General features: G+C 39.3%; 1 long non-coding RNA gene across 8 annotated transcripts in view; it reads left to right on the top strand.

Moving 5' to 3' along the window:
• LOC106038371 (uncharacterized) overlaps positions 1–11,212 on the top strand; it is a 37,297-nt gene extending 26,085 nt beyond the window's left edge. For 2 of the 8 annotated variants that reach the window (XR_010829288.1, XR_010829285.1), the window contains 2 exons: positions 3,322–3,503; positions 7,836–10,286. This is a non-coding gene — a long non-coding RNA (uncharacterized lncRNA). Of the gene's footprint in view, positions 1–2,150; positions 2,275–3,321; positions 3,504–7,482; positions 7,693–7,835; positions 10,289–10,404 lie in introns of those variants that run through there. The other 6 variants (XR_010829287.1, XR_010829286.1, XR_007161081.2 and 3 more) reach the window with 6 other exon arrangements.
• The last annotated feature ends 13,455 nt before the right edge of the window (positions 11,213–24,667 follow it).

Raw genomic sequence — 24,667 nt, forward strand, 5'->3', positions numbered from 1 at the left:
AACAGCTTTGCAGGGATGTCTTCTTCTTCCTCATTGTTTTTACTTGGTTTCTAGGGCAAACAAGACCATTTTTTTCCAGCCCTTTTAATAAATTAAAGTTGCTACAGCATTAGAACTAAGTAACTGTATAGGATGGAAACTTAAATCCAAGCCTCAGAATGCATCAAAGGTGCACTTTCTTGCCCCCTCCTCTTGGTAGCCCCCAGGACCTCTCTGCAGTGACTTGGTAGAATTCAGGGTAGAACTTGACCTGAAGCATGTAAATCTAGCCCTTCTCTTCCTCCCCTTTTTCAGTCTTCTGCTAACATTTCCAGACCGCAAATACTGTACTGCATCTGAACTGTTTACTTTGCTGGGAATGCCATCTGCATGGTGGCAGCTGGGGTGGGAGTGAAGGCACATACACTAATCAGCAGTGATAAATACAGACAGTGGACACAATTAGGAGAAGTTCTGCTGCTTTCCAGAGCTCTGCATCTTTGCATGCTTCCATTAAGTACATAAACCTAACACTGATGTCAAACATCTGGATTATTTAGCAAAAAAGCAAATTCAGAACATTTGAAGAGAGATGTCAAACAAGCCAGTTTGGGCAAGATGCTAAGACTACTGAACGTGCTTAAGCCATTTATGGGTAAGTGCACTTTTTAGTATATTACAGTATACTGGAATCAGCAAGGGAAAATAAAAATGACTAAGTATTATCAAAAGGAGTATGTCTTAAGAAATCCAAAATGAAAAATCAGTGAAGATCTGGAGAGAAAGTTTCTTGCAGACCAAAGATAAAGTCAGTAACCACATAACTGACAGCTGAGTCTAAATCCTAAAGAGGAATTGCTGGCATAACATTTAAATTTCCAATAGGTATTTAAAAAGACTGCTTAGATTTGAGCTATCCTTTTCACTGTATTACAGAAAGGGAAACTCGGTCATTAAAAGCCCATCTTAATGTATTCAGATCTGTAAATAAGATGATAGCAGAGGAAATTTTAAAGATTAAAATTTTGCTCATATGTATTTACTAACAGCTCAGTAACAACAACCTGTATACACAGAATCACAGAACGGCTGAGGTTGAAATCCCCTGCTCAAAGTAAGGTCCATGAGGGAGCAGGTTCCTCAGGGCAGCAACCAGTTGGATTTTGAATATCTCTGAAGACACGGACATCACAACAGCTCTGAGCAACCTGCTCTAGTGTTTAGACAGCCTCACAGGAAAAAAAAAATACTATGCTTAAATGAGATTTCTTTTGTTTCAGTTTGTGCCCATTGCCTGTTATCCATTCCCTGGGTACCAGTGAGAAGAGACTAGCTCTGTCTTCTTTCCTCCCTCCTATAGGGTATATGTAAATACATATAAGATTTCCCCAAGCCTTCTCTTAATGAGGATAAAATGGTAATAAATATTAATAAAACATTAATAAAATATTTAAAATGTTTGTTTTGGAAATACTTCAGAAGCATCTTCCCTGATTTGTCCATGGTTTCCACACTGAATACAGCTCCCAATAGATGGGAATATTTTCTAGCCAAGTACCATTATTGTTACAAGTTTCATCAACTGCAGCAGATCTTACTTCAGCAATATTGTTTACTTTCAAACTGTATCTAGGTAACTCATTTGATAAGACTTTCTCCTCTTCCCATAAGTATGTTAATTTCACATATTTCAACCTTTGTTTTCTCACTCTTGGGATTTGTCTAAAATACACAAAATTTAAGAGCAATCAATAACAAGAAATGAGCTCAGTCCTTCAGCAAGTCTACAGCTGCACTACACCTGAAGGAACTAAATGACACAGAAGTGGCTTAATGCCCTTTAATTTATGGAAGTTGGATTCACATCACTAACTCGATTTGCCTTAACTTGGCTGTCCTTATTTAGAATTGCCTGGAAACAGAGGTTTAATCTTCAGTGTTGCAGTTCTCTATGTGCGAGTCTAAAAGAAAAAGAAAGGTCACATCGTATTAGTAAATGGCTTACAAATTTAGCTGATGTTGGTTCACTAATAAAAACTATGTAACCAAAAGTGTAAAACTGCATTCACATCGCTTACAATAAGATTGTTACTATCTGCTCTTCACCTAATTCACTTAAATCCTGTGGACTCAATTTGTGGTCTTAATGGAGGACTTCTCTTTGTCTTCAGCAGTTCAGCTCAACAAACTCTTCCAATTTTATTAATATCTTCTTAGACATTTTTTTTCTTGAGGAAGAACCTGGAACTACTGACCATCTGCAATGAAAAAGATGAAGTTTTTCTACCAGACACAGTGAGTGATTCCCAAAACAGCAAATAAAGCACAAGCAGATTATTCTGATATATTAGAAGTACTGAATTACATTGCTTTGCATAAATTTTAACATAAAATTTTAAAGTTTTGAGTTAGCATCTGAATTCCATTTAAATAAATTAGCCTTAAAAAAGTCATGTTCTTAGTCTCATGATTTTTCAGTTATCTTGAGATTTAAGACTACCACCACCACTGAAAACTTCAACTACCTTCATAAAAATTGAATGGTTTCTGGCCTGTTTAAGGTTACAAAAGAAAACGGAGAAGATATTCAAGGCTTGATGTGCAACAAATGGTGAGCCATTTGTGTACTGGGCCTTATTCTTCAACAGTGCATATCATTCATAAATTCCCAGTAGTGAAAATGGTGTTAACAAAATGCATGAAGAACAGATTTTGATAAACCAAGGCGATTTACATCACATCAGAGATTTTCAACAGAAAAACAGGCACTTACACAAACTCTGCTGTCACCTTCAATATCATAATTTAAAATTTGCAGCACAAGACCTATGACAAAGCAGGAATGCTATGTTAAATCCTGTTTTTCTTAAACTCTTCTTTGACACAAAAGCTTTGCTCATCAGCAGCCAAACATTTTCACATGTCCTAGTGTTTGCAGATTTTTGTTATAGCAACAGGTACTATTCCTCTGTTTTGTTCTTAAAGAAATATTTCCCAGTTCAGAAATGGAGCAATGATTGAGCTGTCTGGCTAGTTTAATAAGTGAGTGGGTTTGGTAACAAAGCAAGTTACTGAAATGGCCACAGAGATTTTTGTGGTTGCCAATGGACTTTGGGAGTGCCATCTCTCCCAAAAGAACCTCTGGTGCATGGTCCAATTTCTATCTCAACTGCCTAATGTTTCTTACTTCTAATTAAAACACTGAATGTGCTAGTTAGCCAGGAGAATAATAACCTTTAAAAAGGTAAATTGTAATTTTAGTTCTGAAGAACAAATTTACTGTTGACTTTTTTAGGGGAACAGCATAGCACTACTTCTTATACAGCTTTTCCTCCTCCACAGAATTTTCTGTTCTGGAGGAAAATGAAGCATCATTTTGTGTTTTAAAAAGAGATCCTTGAAAAAAAAAAAAAAACCAGCAACAACAAAACAAGAACAGAACGGCAGCTACTCTTGCCACCTGAAAGATCTTGGTGACAACGTCATTTTTTCCAGAAGAAAATCTGCAAGACCTCAGGATTTCTGTAAGTATTTTGGACTTCTGGGGTGGAAAGGTGGTAGTTTTGTTAATGGTTGAAAATACCCCAGACAGGGAATGCTGATTCCTAAACTCTTTTCCCCAGATCCAGGAGAATAGTCCTTCCCATACACTTTAAGATAAGTTAGGGAGTAAGGAGCAGCATGACAGTCCGTCCCCCTTCTGCTAGTGGTGTCTGAGAAGCAGTCGCAGGACAGGTGTGTTTCTTGGGATGGGTTACAGAAGCACATGGTAGTATAGCAGCAGTGAGATGAGCAGGAAGCAACCAGATAAATCTACAACAGAATACCTCAGCCTTTCTGGATCTGAAGTATGTGTACAAAGTGCAGCCCTACATGCATTTTCATATAAAGCAGTTTCTTGCTTTAATGGAATCCATTAGAGAGGTATTTGAACTCTTGTTCATCCTGCTGTCACTGATGTGCACCAGCCACAAACAACACAGTCCACTTGTCTCTATTTTCTTCCTTCATGAGTCAGAAAGTGTGTATAATGTGCTAACAGTAGTTAGAAGTGGCCAGATTAGTAAATGAATGAGCTATTTAGTGTAATGAATAAGGCATCATTCAAAGACTACTTTTTAAAATATCCTTTCCCACTGCTCGGTGAGCCTTGAGAAAAGGTATGCCAGAAAGTAGTTCATAGTAGAAATTACTTCCAAGCTGAATTTACCCCTTCACTAGGGGCCACAGTTTACAGAAAAAAATAAATAAAAATAAAAAATAAAAAAATACATTAAAAGACAAAATGTGGGCAGTATGAATGACAGTTAAAAAAGCAGTGAAGCAAATTCTGTGGTTCAAATATGTTGTTCTGTTATGCTCTTTGGGTAGCGTTCACCTGAGCTGAGATGCCTTCATTTTGCCCACTAAAAGTCTCCTTCAGTCTCTGTAGGTAGTGCAGACACTCCTCCAAGACTCAGTCAGAGCAGAAGCCAGGGTAGGTGTGCAGGCCATTGCCTGCAGGAACCTTCCTCTTTCACAGACTGCTGAAAAACAGGACGCTGCCTAGCTAAGTGAGGTCTTTCATTTAGGATGTTTCACATTAAAAAGATTATCTAGCATTGTAAAAGGCAAGATATCTGTGTTACCTGAGAATAATAACCACAGAATCCTTGAAATGCAAATTCTTGTTTTTACATATATTCATTCATGCAAATACAGATCCTGACCCAGAAATTTTATTCAGTTGAGTAATCTTCCTTTGACTTCAACAGTATTCTACTACATATGAACAAAGCCACTGTCAGGTTTTGCATTTGAACTGTATCCTCCATTTGACTTCAAATGGGACTGTTGTATTATAAAAACTCCTAAATCATGCCAATTTGTCCAGACAAGATTTCAAATCTTTTTAATATTCAGCTTCAGCAATACAGAAAGCAACACTGCCAAACACTTCATAACCATTCTACTGTGCTCACATTTTGATCAGAAAATTTTCATAAAAGCCATTTCACATGGGTGTTGTCACCTGCCCTACGCTAGATGCATCATCTCCTCTGTGCAATTAGTTATACAAACATTGAAAAACGAGTTTATCACCTGGAACTGAGTGTTGATAAACCCTCCTGAAGATATACCCAAAACATAGCCCAAGAGAATTCTCAACAGATACAAATGATTTATACATATACAATAGCACATACAGCCTCCTAACAAACTAAAGATCTGCCAGGAGCAGCAGTGACCCAGTGTCTGCTTTAAAAGGAAGAATGTAAAAGAGACCATAACTGAGGAATAAGAGGTTTAATCCTCAAACTAGGGAAAAGTACAGAGCACACTAATAATTTGGGGGATTTACAACATCCGTGTACTTTCTGATAGAAATACAGGAGAGGAAGGAGCACAGAAAAAGAAAGGTTTGGACAACCGCCATGGAAAGTTGCACATTGACAGTACACTTCTGCTTCCTTGTTTAGGTGATAATACTTGGTCTTCTGAGCCACAGGTTCACCTCACCCACCACATGATCTACACTGTCATAACAAGAGCAACCAGAACACACTCATTTTGGCCTCCTGTTCCACACAGGCTGTCTGCTGGCTGTCTCACTACCTCGATTGCTCACAGCACACCACTACAGTACTTCAAGAGAGTGTATAAACAGGAGGGAAAACCACTGTTTACATGTGTTGATAGTGATAGAACAAGGGGGAAAGGTTTTAAACTAAGATGGGAGATTTAGGTTAGATATTAGGAGGAAGTTTTTCACTCAGAGGGTGGTGAGGCACTGGAACAGGTTGCCCGGAGAGGTTGTGGATGCCCCATCCCTGAAGGCATTCATGGCCAGGCTGGATGTGGCTCTGGGCAGCCTGTTCTAGTGGTTGGCAACCCTGCCCGGAGCAGAGGGGTTGAAACTAGATGATCTTTAAGGTCCTTTTCAACCCAGGCCATTCTATGATTCTATGATTCTGTGATTCTGTGATTCTACTAATGCACTTGGGACAACACCATTTCTGATGTGGTGGTGGCTGTGGCTTCAAATTGCAGCAAAACTGATAAAATAACCAGCTGCCATGAAAAGGGTGGTCCCTGCACTTCCCCTCTTGCATGCCATCTCCACCTCCCTTGTGCCAGCTGTGGTCCTTGTCTGGCCACATGGTGAACCAGCTCAGGGAGATGGGCAGCACCGTGCCAGCCCTCCTGAAAAAGGCAGTTCTCAGCTTGGTGTTGTCTTAGTCAAGTTGGTCATTAAACAGCAGCAAGCACAAACAACTACTAAAAGCTATTTTTCACATGTGGGTTAGAAAAGATAGAGGCTGTGGTATTGCTGTATGAACCAAGAGACCCAAAATTCCTCAGTATAGTGAGCGCCATTCTGAAAACATTACATTCTCTTATTCCTTGGAGCAAATCATTGGGGGCCTCATACTCATACTCATATATATATGCTAAACAAACCAAAACAGTAGGTTAGGAGCTGGAAAACAAAACAAACTAAACATCAATAAATCATCGACACCTCATAGCATAAGAAAATTCCTGCGTAGTGTCATCTGCTGATTATTACGGTTTCATTTACATTGGAATTTGCATTGTTTCCATGCAACTTTTGAGCATCCAAATAATTACAGTTGTGTTACTGTATTATTTTAAATCTAGTCAGTGAAGTGAATAGAAGAGCCCATCCCTGTGTTATTCTGGCCAATATTACATTCTATTACATAAGAAATGGGAATTAAATCAATTTTAATGCACCATTTTAATAAGATGACAACTGCAGTTCTAGATTGCAATTATGGAGATAATTACAATTTCATTGGTACTGCTTAAGATTAAGAGTACAAAATTTACCTTGGATGAACATTTCATTATCTAAGATGAACCCAAGATATTTTTCTTCTAAATCATATCTTGGCTTGTTTTATTTCTTAGCTTTGACTGTTTAATAAAGGCATAAAGAATTTTACAGGTAGAGTATATCAAAACAGGCTAGCTGGTTCAACATCAAATTACTGTACAGTGATTTGAAAAAAAAACATTAATTTTGAAACAGCTCTGGAGGCTGAGTATAAAGATTATTAAACATAAGTTTTATATATGCAGAAAAATTGCTTTTGCATGAATTCACTTTTAAAATGTTAATATATGCATAAGAAAATTGTGTTTCTTAATCTCTGAAGAAACACTTATCACTAGGAACTGCTTAATTCTTTTCCTGTGCTTGATTTATTAGCTTATGAAATTATGCTAATAGTTTGCATGCTAATGGTTTTGGGGCTCAAATGACCTGATTTTAATAATGAAGTAATTTATGCAGTAAATGTAATCAGCGTCTATGAATCTCACTTAAAAGAACATATCAGTGATTACCTATGCTAAAAACAAATGCTTGTCACTATGGTACACAGTATATGTTATGACAGGGAACTGGGATGTGTTCAGTTCATCATACACTTTAGGCTGGTTGAGTCCCACTTTGATGAGCTACTCTAAGGCCTACAACTGCAGCTCCCTTAACAGTTTTCACAGCTCACTGTCAGCCAGCTTCCTCACATGGTCACCTTTTAAAGAAAAAAGACAATGGCAGGAGATGGACAGCACCAGGACTGAAGGCTAACCTGGAGACAGTAAGAATTTCTCCATGAGTAGAAGACCTCAGTGACAAAGAAACCTCACACACCTGGGCAGACGGGGTTGCAGGAAGAAGGGAAAGTGTGTGTTTAGTTAAGAAGTTTTAAGCTTTAGAGGTTGCAGGAAAAACTGTGCTTTTATTAAGGATGTGACCTGCATGGAATATAAAAGGTGAAACTCCTTGCAACATTTGGGCAGCCAGTGTGAAACCGATTCTTCACAAAGATTCTTTCCTAAAACAGCTGTATTTACAGACCTGCTCACTGTAAGGATGTATTTGAACCTCCATCGCCCTGCATCAGTTCCTGTGCTGTTCCTCAAGATGAGAAGAAATTCAAGACTGTGCTCTGAAATGTAAACAGCAATGGTTTCCCTGCAGTAATGGATGCTCATGTTTTGATAACCTGCTGAACATCAATATTCACTTTGGTATAAAAAAAATCAAAAGCATATTACTAGCTGCCAAAGATGATCTAACTGTTCAAACGCGCAGACAGAAGCTGCAGGAGGTCTGATTGGACATTATCCAAAATGTATAGAGTCAATGGAAGAGCTGGATCATCCCTTCCCCAAAGAAAATGAGATGCCTAAAGGCCAGAAGTCCCCTCCCCTTCCAAAGACCAATACTGAAAATCTGCATTTTGCCATTAATAAATACCTTTATTGCAGCACCTCAAGCAGATGGTAAAAAAATGGCTTAAAGTACTATTTCTTGAGTTGTTCATTTTACAAAGCACACAGGTGATATGCACTGAGTGTGGCTAATGTTCCTTATCCCAGGATTCAGACTTATAGATTCATGCGATTTATTTCTTGTCCCTCTAAATACCTTAAAGAGGAAAACAAGTGTGATACTGTAGGGTTTGTTATCTTTTATTCCAGTCATAAACAGACATACATAAGACATGTATGGATCATCCAAAAATAGCTCATCAGAAGTTGTTTGGACTGTTCCTTCTACAGACCACATAGGCCTCACTGAATAGTCAGATGCATAAAACTTTTGAGTAGGGCCTCTAAGAATCTCAGGAAGGCGGTCTTGGTATAAAAGGTGACATAAAGGCCAGGCTGCTGCCTGCGCATAGCTGCAGAGGTTGTTGAGGCTGACCCTCTGTTTTAGCCCTGGGTAGGGGCTGGGCGCAGCGACAAGAAACCTGCTGAAAATGTCCCTGTAGAGGCAGAAACAGGGCTTATCCTGCAAGCTGCAAAGTCTCCTGCTCCAGAGGAGCCCAGGCTGGGCTGAACTCCACTAGTATAGTAATAAGAGCAAACTTGATCAAAGCCTGCGTGTTTGCTTTAGATGTGGATGCCATACACCCTGTTACCATAGAGCCCCGACAGCTTAATGAGCCATCACCCATCAGCCACGCTGCTGTTACTCTGTGTACATTCCTGCCCTGCCCCCTCTCTCCAGAGAAATGATCCTCAGTCCCACCGAGAGTCTCGCAGACAAGTCCTCACTGCACGGAGCTGCCTGCTGCCATCCATCTGACAAACCCAGGCATCCTCGTCTCGCAAAACTGGATTTCTGGAGGTGAAATCTCCCCTCCTCCATTTCCATACACTGTGCCTGGAGGACACTCCCCTGACAAGAGGGCCCTGCTGTCGGCAGAGGCAGGGTCAGGAAGGCAGAAGATAAAAGGACAAATTTCAAAGTTCAGACATAGTTTTTTTGGCAAACTGTAACAGCTCAAAGGGGTAAGTATCTGTCTACTGTTTACTTGGAGCTCTGACAAGAATAACTTACCACTGACAAACTCGGCTCACAAACACCACAAACCCAAGCCACAGAGCCCTCAGTTCTGGTGCACGCTTCCCATCAGACACACACACAGACGCCCAGATAGCCAGCATCAGCATTTCAAAAGCAAACAGGAAAATCCCAACATGCTCCTTCTCTTCCACTTGTGGGAATCTCAGCTTCCCCGGCTGGGTCAGGACCCGGGGCCCTGTGGTCTCTCCAGCTGTGAGAGGAAAGGGAGCACTGCAATTGCTGCCCTCTGCTCCTGGACAGGGGTTTGGAGGCAGAAAGAGGGCTGGAGCTGCCCATGTGCCCTCGCAGTGATCATCAGCAGCCTGCCTGCTCAGCTTTGGCTCTCCTGCAACGTGGGGAAGCCACCTCAGCCCTTCTGCAGAGGCACCAAGGTGGTGGTTAGTGTTAGGAGATGCTTGTTGGTCTTGCAGTGTTGCACTCATTTTGGCTGAGAGCTTTCTGCAAGAGGGCAGAGGTTCATGTTCGGGTGTGTAAGGGTACAAAATCTGAAGGGAAGAGCCTGGGACCCTGGGGTGCTTCCTCACCTGCTGTGGTTCTGGAAGCGAGGCACAAGGAGGAGGAATGTAGTATCCGTAGGTACTTCACTCTAGCCTGGAGGGCTATCTGTGAGGTTTCATACTGACACAAAAAAGTATTGACACACTAAAAACACAATATTTACAAACAGAGTAATCTGTCCTGGGAATAATTCTAACATCACAACTCCAGAAATTAGCTCAGTAGAAACCATCCTTTTATTTACTTACCTACATCAAAGCAGAACAGAAACATATCACAATGCATGCAAAATGCTAGATGATTTGAATCTGTCAAATTATTAATTAGCTGTCTTAAATAAAAGCAGTCTGTTAGCAGAGTCATCTTCATTTCATCCTACTCTTGTTTCTTGCATTGTGTCTTGATTTAATATTAGGTTTTAAATACTTCTGGGCAAGGATTTGTTTCCCTATATACTCATTTTACTCCCAGTAAACAGGCCTGCAGCTTCTAAATGCAATCAGCAATAATATTTATTGCTTTTTTGTGTGCCTATCCAGAAAAAGAAAATTGTTACCAGAATAACACTCAGAAGAATAACAGGATGCAATTGTGCACCCTATTCTTCAAGCTCACATGCTTCACTCCAGAATCATGCCAGTTTGTGTGGAAGTCAGCAGGAAACCTGACCAAATGAGGACTTCTGATTTATTTTCCAGGCATCTCTCTGCCGGGTTTATCACAGCTAATGCCTTTTGTTTCTTTCTCTTCATACACTAGGAATGTAAGTAGGCCACAATGGCAAATCTGCACATTTGGTCAAGAAAGTTACTGTGATTTCAAAAATAGGTGTGAAAAACACCATGTTGCAAGCTGGGAAGGGAATAAAAATATGAGATTCAATGTATTCATGATTTTTAGAAACAAAAACAAGAAAAAAGCTTGGCTTCCAGAATTGCTATGGAGCCTTTCCTCAGTCTCATCACTCCGTTTTAATTCTTGGACTCTCAGCAGCCCGATATTCCTGTATCAGTGTGTGCTCCTGCAGAACACTGATGCTTCCTGCCTAGGAATGGTTAACTGTATGGATACGCGTTTCTGCACATCTCTGCCTCTTTTTCTCCCCCTCCCTGCTCCTGAATCAAATGCCTCCTGACTCCTTCCGTGTTGCTTCATGGCTCTTTGACTCCTCTCCTCCTCCTGTGGCCTGCATCTCCGTGTCTTTCTCTACCCCCCCTCCTCAGCAGAGCAGCTTCAGGCCAGGGTGACCTCTCCCTCAGGGTCTTTTGTCTAGTTGTCTCTGTCAGCGTGGAGTGACAGGGAGCAGGATCACCACCCCAGCTTCTCCCTAATCAGGCAGCACTCACACAGCCCACACGCCTGCCTGCAGGCTTCTCTCTGTAATGTGACATTGATCATCGTGACACAAAATGGTCACAGATATCTCTTCCTAAAATTCAGGAATGTGACAGCAAGAGACAGAATCACTATTTTGTGGCCTGAAGAATATATGGATTATTCAGGTTAGGATAAATCAGGATGGATATTTGCCCTACTTCCATATTCTAGCTATTAATAACCAAAAGCACGCCAGATTGTGACTTGTTCTGTGTGACTGCACAAGGGAGCAACGCTGCCTCCCCCACACCTCCCTGTACACATGCACAGACTAACATTTTTGGCTAATATCTGAAAGCCATTTGCAAATCCAGCCTTTGAGCTCGGAGTCAAGCCTCAAGCACATGGAGGCCCTCCTTCACCAGGCAAGAAAAGGAAGTCAAGACAGGCTGTAAAAATATACAGAAGACCTGTCTTTGGTCTACTGACCCAGAAACCCTACAGAATACAAACTGCTTCCCTCCCTCTGCTTTCTTCAAGCCACAGTACAGTTCAGTCAGTCAGGGCTCACCCCCTTCGCTAAGCACACTGCCTCAAAATGGACCTACTTCTGGAAAGACCTGGTAGAGAAGATGGTGAACACTCACCCAGAAAAGCCCAGTCACACCACTCCCAGAAGGTCTCTTATCCACTGCACCTATACAGGATTTCAGTATGAAGAAGTAGCACTTCCTCCTCATTACTGAAGCAGAGAGAGAGGGAGAGCGAGCGAGCATACAGTTACAGAAATAAATCAAGTTGCATCTTCCCTGTCTTTAACATAGCAAGTGAATTATCCTCCGTATTGTCAACGCTCACCTTTTAGAAGGATGTGAGGCAGAAATTGTACAATGTTTCATTGCAGAATGCAATTGCAGAATAACTTAAGCCTTTTTTTTTTTTTTTTTAATTTTGGAAGATTAAACCCTCAGAAGCCTAAAGTTCTTCCACTTTTTAAAATAGTCTTTCAAATGCCAGATTTTGCCTTTGGTTACAAAGGGAAAAACAGATATTTTGCAGTCCACTGAGATGAAAGAACTACCCTGACAGCTGAGACAGCTTCCCTGAATAGGATCCCTCTGCTCTTGGGAGTTGGAAAGCTATTCTCTGCCATCCCTTTTGGGTCACTTATGCAATCTGCTCTAGCAACTGGTGCCAGTTCAGCTCAGCTACAGACCAGACTCTCTGGACAGTTTAAATGCCATTCCCTGAATCTGCCTAGGAATAAAGTCTTTATACTTCTGTCAACCACCACATACATGGCCTATTACTGTAAAGCATTACTGCTGGTCCCAACAGTTACCATTTTAATTTTGAGATTATAGTTCTCATATGGCAACTGCATCCCATAGCAGTTATGCAGGTAGTTGAACTCTCTTTTGTCTGTGTTTCTAGACAGTACTACATATTTTATTCATCAGATAAAAAGCAAGCAAGGCAACAACAGAAAGAGTAGGTCGAACACCAACAGCAGTGCATGAGCGTCAACAACACTCATCTTCCCTCTCCTGCTTCTCCCGCAATGCTCCAGCCACTGTTGACTCTGATCTTACTTAGTTGACACATGGCCTCAGCAAATGCAGTTCATAATCTCCACATCTTTTGTCCTCTGCTGAGTGTACTGCTAGTATTTCTAAGCAGCAGCCTCAAACAGGCTCTTCCTGCTCAGCTCATTTAATAACTAGATTTGCTAGATCTCTACCCATTATTTGGCAAAGGGCATAATATTATTTGCCAGGTCCTATCTTGGGTAGCTCTTCCAAAAGTTCTTTAGGCCAGGGAAATAAAAAGTTCCCCTCATTTTGTTTCAGAAAGAAACCCTTTATTTTTTTTCCTGCTTTCTTTGATTCTAATTGTAATATTATCCTAGGCAGAGACATCTTCAAATAAATACTGGTCAGAGGTCTCCTGAGGACCTAAACTAGGTGTATGTCTGCCTTTGTACTGAAAACAGCAAGAAGAAAAATCTTCAGGTTTGTTACATGAAAAGGTGAGTCAGGAAATAACTTGGAGAAAGAAGAAAAGAAGTGTAGCACTTCCACATTGCAAACATAATTTTAAATGGACTTTTCAAGGGGGTAAGAAAATGAAAAAAAAAAAAAGAAAGAAAGAAAGAAAAGAAAAGAAAAGAAAAGAAAAGAAAAGAAAAGAAAAGAAAAGAAAAGAAAAGAAAAGAAAAGAAAAGAAAAGAAAAGAAAAGAAAAGAAAAGAAAAGAAAAGAAAAGAAAAGAAAAGAAAAGAAAAGAAAAGAAAAGAAAAGAAAAGAAAAGAAAAGAAAAGAAAAGAAAAGAAAAGAAAAGAAAAGAAAAGAAAAGAAAAGAAAAGAAAAGAAAAGAAAAGAAAAGAAAAAAAAGAGTATTTCCTTTTCTTTGCATCCCTGTTAAAAGAGTAATCCACAATCTTGTTTGCTGACCTTTCTAAATTTGGGGACTGGAGCAGATCATTATGGATGGCAGACAGAACAGTCCCTCAGAGGAAGTACACAGAAAAAGGCACAGGCCGTCCGAAGGAGTAGATTGTTTTGAAAGAAGCTAATCTATGAGCAGAGACAGAAAGTGAGAGGGAGATTTCTCTCCTTATTGCCTATACCTATCAGCCAAAATCTGAAACAGGAGATCCTTTCCAACAGTGACTCTCAATATCTCACTAATATAGACTGTGGCTTAACAGCTATGGTAGAGCTTGACATTCCTAATGGATTAAGTTTCAGATCAAGGCTACACGAATTAAGAATGACTGCTGGGCTGAAAGCTGGAACTGAAATAAAAATTCTGGAGAGCAAATAAAGAGAAATGGGATCATGTCCACCTAGAAGTGAGATTCAAACTCAGAAAAAGCTCACGCTTGAGCTACAGTGAGCCTCTGTTCACTGTAGAGGCTTATCACTCTATTGGATCCCACATTATAATTAGCAAATGAAGCATCAAATGATGAACATCTGATTTCGTTTGCAAACATATATATACACAAGATGATGAATCATCAATGCAAAATACAAAAGCTTAACAAATTATGTAATTATACATTTCCTGCAGATTTTCTGAAGTTCTTCACGTCATGTCTGAACATTGCTTGCCATGCTATCAACAGCTTTTCATTATTTAAATATTTAATCCCCTGATTATCACATTTCTGCATTAAACAGCTATGAAATTTGGTGCTGCCATATAAAAGGTATATACAGATATAAAATTGATATTGTATGCCTTTTGCTCAAATATAATTCTGGCTTTGTAAATAACTGATAAATGAAAATGTGTTTCAATATAAATATTACTATATTTTTATATTATTCCCTGCAATATACAACATCTGATAATATTTATGGAGGCATGCTGGAGCTCTTAAGGTTATTTTTTCCTGTCTGACATTACAATTATTATTTTCCTCTACATGTATTTCAGAGAAGCACTAGTCCAATAAAAAACTATGTTCCTAAGGAAATTCCCTTGCAGAACACCGTCAGCAAGAGCTGGTACCAGACAAACAGGTAAAAGACACATTGAAGTCAACTTCCCAAACAAATATAAACTCACCCTCGTATTTCTCTCCTTAATAAGCCAGCAGCTCAGAGGTTGAGCAACATGCACAGGAGATGCGCAAATGTACTAACATATGTCCTGGAAGTCTACTGGGACACGAGCAGCAATTTTGCAGCAGCATACTATACCAAGTATACCAACATACTATTACCAAGTATATAAACATATTTCTTAGAGTAATGTTAAAATATCAGACGGCTTCTTTCACATGTCTGTGCAGTTTTTGTACACCATGGGAGCCTCTTTCTGTTCAGTGTCTCTGGGCACTACTCCCTGATCCAAAAAAGAAGCAACAGACTCTCCCTCTTCTCCAGTCCCAGGAGCATTTGAGATTCACATGGTTTTGTTTGCTTCACTGAGAAATGGAAAAAAAAAAAAAGAAAGATTAAAAGGATGGTCAGACACTCATGCCACTCTGCTTTTCTGTTCTTATGAAAGGGTGATGTTTACCTACCTAAAATAATTTTATTTACTCATATGGCAAAAGGTAGGAAGGACTTTGGAGGCAGAACACAAAGGTAAATCTGGTTTTGCAGAGACAAACAATAAGGGCTCTCAGAAGATAATTCTGAGAGATCAAAAGTTGGTTTAGCTCTTAGATGCAACTTGGGTGTTCTTACTGATGAAAATTGTCACCTAATTCCTGGGAGGATTTCATAAGCGTAACAAAAGACAGCAATAATCCCACTTAAATGCCTTCTACAAAAAGACTTCTTTCACCAAGGAACTGATTCTCTAGGGAAGTCTCATTTCTCCAACAAGCACCAAAAATCCAAGCTCATGCTTTCTCTGATATATGTCTATAAAATATATATCTGATACATGAATACGTTTACTTACTAGTTGGAGCTGTTTATATATGCTAATCCAGAAATAATTTATGTTTCCATTAGACCAATCAATGACCCTAAGTGAAAGCCAGAGTGTACATCCATTACTGGGCAGCCTTTGGACCCTGCCTTGAGTATTATGTATACTTCACCATTTAAACATGAGCATGCTCAGTGAAGAAATTTCTTTTAAGAGCAAAAAATTGAGAAAATTCTTTATTAAGCATCATCCATGTCTTGAAAGTTCATCAAATATTCTGACAGTAACTCTCTAGGCCCAAGTAAAATTTTTATTTAACTACCTCTGATTTAAAACTGTAAAGAGTAAAAGTATTTTTCTTAAATGTATGATGCTGAATCCATTTTGACCACAGCATGATGCCAAGTGTGCCAAAATAGTAAGTGTCAGCTATCATTGTGTACTGGGCTTCCCAAGAAGTTACAAATGGATTTGCAAGGTGAGTTAAAAGCTTGGGATACGTTCTATACAGAAACAAAACTCAGAATCTCAGGGCAAGTGATGGGATTTTTTATTTTTGTCCACATCAGTCATTAGGAATTCATTCATCAATATCTAGTGACTCAATCATTAGGAACACGAAGCAGAAGTATTAATATATTTTTGGAAACTAAAGGAATGCACACATGAACTTTGAAATTCAGAGATGGACTGGTTACAGCAAAGCTTATTAAACTACTTCTCTACAGTTATTTTCCATCCTTTCACTACCCTGAAGATGGATGCAGGAGGTTAGAATAACAAAACTATACATCAAACATTAGAGATGAAAAGACTTTCACCGCATCTTTTCCTTCCTCTGCCCCAAATGAGGTGCAGCAAGCTAGAAAAAAAGCATGTAATATCCATACCATCAAACAAACAACCTCAGCTTTCAAGACTGCTGTGGGCTAGAAAAATAATATTATTTCAAGCATGCAGACATACCTTCCTGAGTAGACATCCAGCACTGGGAAAGAGACTTTGTACCATGAAGCCATCCCTTAAGTAACTGATTAAAATATGTCTGTGTATCAGCTGGCCTATCACCTTTGGCGGCAAATTGAGGAATCTGAATGGGAAGTCAGAAAAAAATAAACTATTCTTGGACCATCGTTGCCTTGCAAGTAAGCTCACTTGGCCTCTGAACAAGCTAAGCATTTTAGCCCAGCTGCACTCCAATTCAAGGGTTTAATAGTGCTTTGGAGATACAGCCACCCACCTTACAAATGGTAATCACACTGTAATAAGCATAGTTCATTCTTAGTTCCATGGCAGAAGGTGACAGATGGGAACAACATCCTGTATATCGATAAGAGAATTAGAGAACAATAACAGTGGCATCTTTCCTTGAAAGCTGCTTTGGCTCTGCTTTTTCCAGTGGGACTGAGTCAGAGGCATATAACTCAGCAAGCTGAAAAACTGTTAGGACTTCTATGTTAACCTCTGTACATGGACACTATGTGGTACATCACATGCTAAGGATGAAAAGCCTCCTGAGAAAAATGACCTTCGTTTTCAAAATGAGGGTTTGGATGTTTACCCACACAGGAGTGAAATCATCAAACCAAGGTCAGTGTTTTCATTTGAGACTAGCCCAGGCCACAGATCACAGGCATGACTGTCTTCTCTTGAACTTTAGGAGTGCCTGGAAGTGCTTGGTGCCCAACCTGGTATGTGGACTTTCTTTTATAGGTACACTTTAACCACAGATGTTAAAATGATCTAGGGTCAAATATACGGTGAAATGAATATTCTGGAAAGGGAAGGGAAGAAGGAAGAGAAGACAAAAGTATTACTACCAAACTGAAGAGCAGGGAGAGAGGACATCAAAGAAAGCACTCAAGGTAGTTCAGGAAGTCTCCATGAGCTTAAGCTTTGAAGTTGAGCACCCCAGAAAGGTCTGGATCACTTGTCTTTCTCTGGTACTCTGAGCTAAAATCTCTAACAAAAGAAGCCCAATAAAATGGAAGCCCAAATTCTTGTTTCTGAGCTGTACTTCCCTGAAGTTTGGCTTAGGATTTTTAAAGGAGCAGGTGGAGTTAGGATCCAAACTTTCACGGTCTTAGGCATTTTAACCTGGGGCATGAAAGCTGGCCAATGCTCTCTGTGGCTGTATGACAGATTGCCACCCCATGTGCCATGAAATCATCTGGTGAGCTGCAATGAAGTTTGTGGCATATATCCTGCAGACACTGAAGAGGGGAACAATGGAGGCTGCTGAACAATGGCAAGAGGTGTCCTGACAGAACTAGCAAAGGAGGCGTAGGTACCATCTGCCTCTTCTTGTGTTAAGTACATCCTAGTTACTATCAGTCCATCAGGATTATGAAACTTTATTACATCCACCCACAAAACCAAGGAATTAAAATTAAAAAAAAAAAAAAAAAAAAAAGGAGAGGGAAAATTATCTCTAGTTCAAACACCAAAGATGGAACAAGAACAAGCCTTGTACAAACATTTCAGTCAAATAAACAGGGGAATTCAATAGATGCCAAGAAATTTATATTAGGGAGTCTCACTTAGGAGATTTTAACAGCCTGCATAGTAGGCTTCAGTGGAATATTTTTGTATGACATGTTAACAACAAAAACTGATGAAAATTCACATTGTTCACAGTGAAAAGAAAACATTAGCTCTTTTTCCACTGTCTTCCCTTTGGTTTAATCTTGCCTTGTTATATTCTAACTTAAGCCAATTTGGGATGTTAACAGCATACAAATATGCTTTTCCCATGAGATGTTGGGAAAGGGTTTTTTGATGTGGTTGTTGTTGTTTTGAGCTAGAATTGTGTTAAGCTGATTACTTCTTTTAATTTCTTCTTAATAATAAAGCATTTTTAATTGTTTGAATACTAACAGTTGATACAGCTGTTTAGAGAGCCAGGGAATGCAAATGAAGACTAAGAAATTCTTTCAATATAAAATCAGGACTCTATGCTATGGCAACAGCAATTTTTCACTGAATTACAGATTCCTCAGGGTTGCTTTCTCCATATTGACAAGATCATTTCACAGGGAGAGGAGGTAAGGGAAAAGAGAGATCTAACTGAAGAAAGAGAATTGTTATGACGAGCAATTAACAACATATACCCCAGCATGTCACAGTGGGTCTTCTCCTTTCATTCCATGAAATAGACTGATTATAAAAACGCTTGCCATTTGAGTGCCTCAACCGTAATGCAGTTTGCATCAAGCTGCATTTTCCCTCAGGCTGAAAAATACTGACATCAACAGGAACACCAGATGTGTTGAACCTGCCCTCACCAGCCTGCAAAAAACACTGCCCTCACTATTTCTCATACATCCTGGTGAACTGCCTGCTTGCGTGGTCTGGGCTAACTCAGCTCCACTATGAAGTCTGCTGTCACAGGGATTCATACGTTGCTATTTCCCCCAAATATTTGCATTTTTCGCGTGCTGCTTTTTTGATGTCACCTCTTCCCTTTAATATCCATGCCAAACCGTTACAGGAAAAACAGCCTTGAAGCCTGCATAACCTCCACTTCACTTGCACGTTAGGGAAGAGATTCATAATGAGTCGTAATAATGTAAAGGCTCGTTTACATGACATTATCAGCATATGCAAATTAGCCTTCTCTAATCATATCAAAGGTGGTATTGACAGAGTTGTGATAAAATGTGTCTTGGTACATACATGGCACTATTTTTTTTTCTTGTTCTTAAAGGGGCTTTTTCTTATTTTCATTGCTGGCAGGATCTGCCGTGCATTCCCCACTGAATATCACTACATGGTTTCTTAATGGAAAACTAAAGGTGTCCTTATTGTTCCCTCTCCTTTTCCAAAATTCCACTAATATCTGCAAAGAACTACCCTTTATACCAATTAGTTAGACAGTGAAGGTTTTTCTCTTTTAATCACATATACCTGAGTAAGAAACAATCCTGGGCACTAAATCACAAATGAATAGTAGGTTTTCTAAAGGAGTTACTTGTGTCCAGACCAAATGTTAGGCAGCAAAACCCTGGAGCGCTAATGGTTGCCTGTGGTCTGTATTTGTGTGTTTAATCTGGGTACAGCTATGACTTGTACTGCCAGGAGATACTGGACCAAAAGTTTACACAGATTCTATGGCATTGCCGCCTAAGCCTCTGTGTGCACTGAAGTCCTCTGACTACGCCTCAGCTCCAGAAGGTTTTCCTGTGAGGAAACAGAAATGATTAACCGACATGGTTCTCTCTACTCCCAGTGATACCCCAGGTGGGGTATCTTCCACCTTTGAAATCATGGCTTTTTCACAGTAGTTTAAACAGCTGAACAATATTTCTACAAAAAGCAGGGTGCTGAAAGAAAATCAGTTTGCTTTCTCTTCAAATTTTAAAAACATATAAGTGACACAAACCTGGAAATGTTACAGAAGGCAGTCATGGAAAGGACAGCATAACCACTTATTTTCTGGTCTAGAAAATCAACTCTGTCTTCAAAATTAAAGCTTTGAAAAGAATCCATATTTTATCAGACTTAGCATTTGAACATACTGAAAGAAAACAGGTGATACTTCTAATACTGTTGAGAACACAGTAAAACAAAATCCCAAACATGACAACAATCAAAGACAAGTTACCCTTTGTGTACTGGGATCACCATAACATAAAGGTGCATAAGATAAAACAGAAAAATAGGACAGAATGTGCAATTTGATTTTCTGTTTGCCATGTTCAGATTCCAGTAATGAACCTCAGTGATGGGGTGGCACTAAGGGGTCTTAAACATCCACTGTAGACACAATATTTTTGAAGGTCATAACTGAAAGCTAAACTAAGTTATCCCTCTCTAATTTTCTTAAGATTATCAAAGAAAAAGAAAAAAAAAAGGACCCACCTTCAAAAAACATTTATCAAGGATTTGACTGTGATAGCTGTGTCTTCAAAAATCACATTTGCACATACTAAAATCGTACCTCTTCATGTGCAGAAAGATACCTGCGAGCAAAGGATTCTTAAGTGTAAGCAAGCACTGGCCTGAGATCACAACATATGCACACACAGAGAGACAGCAAGAGATATTAAATCTGCTATTTCCAAATATTTAAATAGGATTAAATTTAGTTTTAATGTTAGGTACTCCTTTTTGGTACTACCCTACTCTAGCCTCCGTCACCTTTGAAGCTCCCGCTTACAGAATCTCATCATGGATTTCCCCATTACAATATCTTAACTCTAGCCTTTATCGTGGACTCCTTTCTCTCATAGTATATATTTTTTCTTGGTTGTTGTTGGCTGGATTTTGTTACTGTTGTTGACCTGTCTGACATATTCAGAAGCCCAGTAAAAATATCAAAAAAATGCTAGCAGAATGATCTTTCCCACATGTTCACAACCTTCCCGGTATGTCTCCTTCTCTTCTATCTCCTGCGGGTGTCAGGAAGATCAGTGCCTTCTGCTGTAAACCAGCCCTGTGCAGGCCAGTGCACAGTGTTAGAGGAAACCACAGAATCTCAGTTGATTAGCAGTTAGCAGAATCCCATCTTGTGCTCTGATTTTGGGTAGAAGGCAGGAAGGAATAGACAATATGCTGCTATAATTTTCCTAGAAATTATGCATAACAAGGAAAATAATAAAAACTCTTGCAATGTGTTTTTCTCCTCTCTGTGCTTTGCAAATACTTTTCTTCTAATTTTTCTAACCAAACATTGAACTAAAAGCAGTTTACTAACAATGGAGAATTTAATGAGGTTTTTGGAAAGTATACACCTGTCACAAAATGAATTCCCCTCTGTGTTTTACTGCTTGTGGGTCAATTATTCTATCTGAAGGTTGGAATTGACTTCAGGTAAAAGCACACAAGGACACTACTTGAGATGAAGTAGTAGCATTGCCTCATTTTATAGGTTAATCATCCAGTACTTCAGTCTAATACCTAAACAAAATGGTGCATCTCATTTCTGCTTCAGGTTATATCTGCTCTATTTATTCTACTCAGAGCCACCTACAAAGTTTCTGGAAGCACAAAGCTTGTTGGCTGTCTAATCTAACAGTATGAATATATGTAAATGAGCTGTTTAGCACATAAACTGTTCTCAGGAAGATTCACCGACTAGAGATATAAGATAAAAGCAATAAAACATATCTAATATTCACACAACAAAAATGGCAAGAGATCTCTGCTATAGGATTACTTCTAAAAAATGTTTTCTAAGTGTCTCACCTATCCAGAATACAGGGCTTTGGGCTGCCTGTTGGCACTGAAGGTTGTATTTAATGCTTTAGAAAAGGAATGGAAAAGCACAAGCCTGTTCCCCTCTGTGACTTTATTCATCACGGAGAAAAGCCACTGAAAACGGGGTGTGTTTTTCCCCAGACTATTTTACATTCAAAACAACAGCCCTGTCTGCACTGGAAAATTCCAGTGAGTGGAGACCTACAGAGGACAACTGGGCACATCAAAAGAGACTGAAAGAAGGGACTTGGAGAAACAGGTCCATGTTTTAACCAGATTGAAAAGGGTAATTATGCTCACAATAAACATCACTCAGACCTTCAGAAGATCCCTTGTGAAAAAAAAAAAAAAGTAAAAAAAAAAGGTCAGATTCTAATTTTTCTGATATTTCTGAAATTATGGATATTGTCAGCAAGCCCACCTGCTTCTCCACCTGTCACTTAGCTCTTCTCAAGCATTTTTCAGACATATTTTGAAACAATCTTTTGTGGTGGTCAATGATTTTGAGTGAAAGTTAATTGTGTTTAATTCCTTACAAAAATCAGTGCCTGTGCTGGGTTGTATATATATATATATATATATATATATATATATATATACACACACACACAAACACATACATATACTTTAGCAAAGACCTCTGTCCTGTCCATTGGGTACTCCTAAACTCTTCAGCCCTAGTTCAAGTTGTATTACTGTGAAGTCATAGGCAACCTGAGAAAGGATTTTATATGAAGTATATATCTATTCAGGACTCTAATGCTTTCCATAAAACGCATTTAACACAACACACAGGCATAAACACAAACCATCCATGCAGGAAACATACTCATGACAGTTATTCAGAAAACTCATTAAAAATTGCAAGGCATGCACAACTGTATCTAAATCTTTGGTTTGTTCTTTCAATCCAGATGCTAGCAGAGTTGGAAAAAGACTCAAAGAGAGCTATAAGAGCATTCTGGGAACTAGACTGAAAGCTAACCAGAGCTTCCACTTTGCTTCTAGAATAGCCATGTTATAAAAATTATACTCTGACTAAAAGAGCCTTTCCAGATGTAGCTAGATAATACTGAACTCTGTTTCCACTAAGAGCTTTAGGAATAGTATTAGCTCACATGGAAATAATTTTTTAACTAGCTGGGAGTGGTTCCCTAACAGTTCCTGAAGCTGTTCCCCCATGCCCATATCCCCTCCTCCCTGGCTCATTTTAGGAGCTACACCCAGTGTGCAAAATGACCTCTGCACCTAAAGAGGCACAAACGATTTTATTCATGGAAAGAAAGGCATATCATAAATGACTGGCTAAAAACATCGTGAGAGTCAAAGCAGAGCTTTGTACAGTTTTTACCTGACAAAACCAACATGATTACACTGTCTTAATGATGTTGTGTTGAAATACAATGACTAGTTTTACAGGGTCCCAGTACATTATGACAAATGCAGCTTCCCATATGATGATGTAAGAAGCTAAGAAGCTTCTGGACTTATATTTTCTTAAGTCTGTAAATTTGGAAGGTCTTGATCATGAGGTCGGTAAAAAAGAGGATTATATAAAAATTAGTGACGGTGGAAGAAGAGTCAATTGTACTTAGACACAGCAGTAAAGATTTAGTGCTTTAGCCCATGTAGATTGAACCATCAGGATCACTTTTTAGTTGATCTCTCATTCTCTCATTCACGTTATCTTATCAGATTCTTTGACCTGTTCACTTATTTTTTTTTTGTACACTCTATCTGAGTTTATTCCATCTGTGTTTATTTCTGAGATACTAGACTCCAAAATGTCACAGCAGTCAGAACAGTTTCTTCTGCTAATAGTTTATATGAAATACTCACTTGAAAGTTGAGGAAAGGAGAGATCAAGAGCTTCAAATTCAAGTCTGGAGGATATAAGGTAGGTGACAATTCCAATGCTGGAGGAAAAAAAAAAAAAAATCAACCAGAAAAAATAATTTTCTGCAGAACAGTAAAGATACACAGTTGCTTTCCAAGTAACAGACTACTCAAGCAGGTAATACTGGTTGTTCCAAAGAACAACAATAACAACAAAAAAAATACAAGAAAAAAAGAAAACAGGACCACATTCTCTCTTCTGTTAGGAACTTCTTAACCACTGTAAGGTGTGGATCCTTGGCCTGTCAGTCAGACACCGACAAATTTCACTCATCTGTAAACTCCAGGTTTTATTGTTGCAATGCCACCTTGTTTTGTCATAAAGTTCAGAGGGCACAAGAGTCAGGTAGCTGCTCCTGACTCCTACCTCGGCATAAGAATACCTTAATAACTCTTGGGCTAACTAAATGTTTTATAGACTTCTGTGGATGCGCTAGTGAAGCTAGAGAGCTGGCCCTGACCTAAGCAGAGTCACATGTGAAACTGGGCATGCCACAGTGGTAGGAAAGCAGTTTTACCCACACTCTTCTCTACTTAGGATCTGGCTCATTATATGATGCCACATAACTTGAGGAAACCCCCCAACTTACCTTGTGAGCAGCCTTCCTTCTGCTCTCCACCACTATAATGGAATCTTGGGTTCTACACTGATATTTTGAGACAGGTCTGTATGAAAGACGCTATGGCCATAGTCTCCCACAACATCTGTGTTTCCATCACCACACATAGGCCATGCAGCAGACAGCACCTATGCAGAATCTGGCTTGCCTTGCATTATCTCTTAGAGCTGTGAACAACACTAAGCAGCAACCTCTTCATCCACAGCATTGACTGACATGTATTTTTCCAGCTGAGATTCCCTTAAACATATTTCCATGTACAAATAAAACTGTCACAAATGAATGAAGTGATTCCTCCTAGAGGCTGCAAAATAAGAAAATAAGCCAGTTCTTATAACTATTGTTAAATATTTAGGAGTAAGTCCCCCACTTTCAGCATG

The sequence above is a fragment of the Anser cygnoides genome, chromosome 2 (genome assembly GCF_040182565.1).
Source record: "Anser cygnoides isolate HZ-2024a breed goose chromosome 2, Taihu_goose_T2T_genome, whole genome shotgun sequence".
NCBI classification, from domain to species: domain Eukaryota; kingdom Metazoa; phylum Chordata; class Aves; order Anseriformes; family Anatidae; genus Anser; species Anser cygnoides.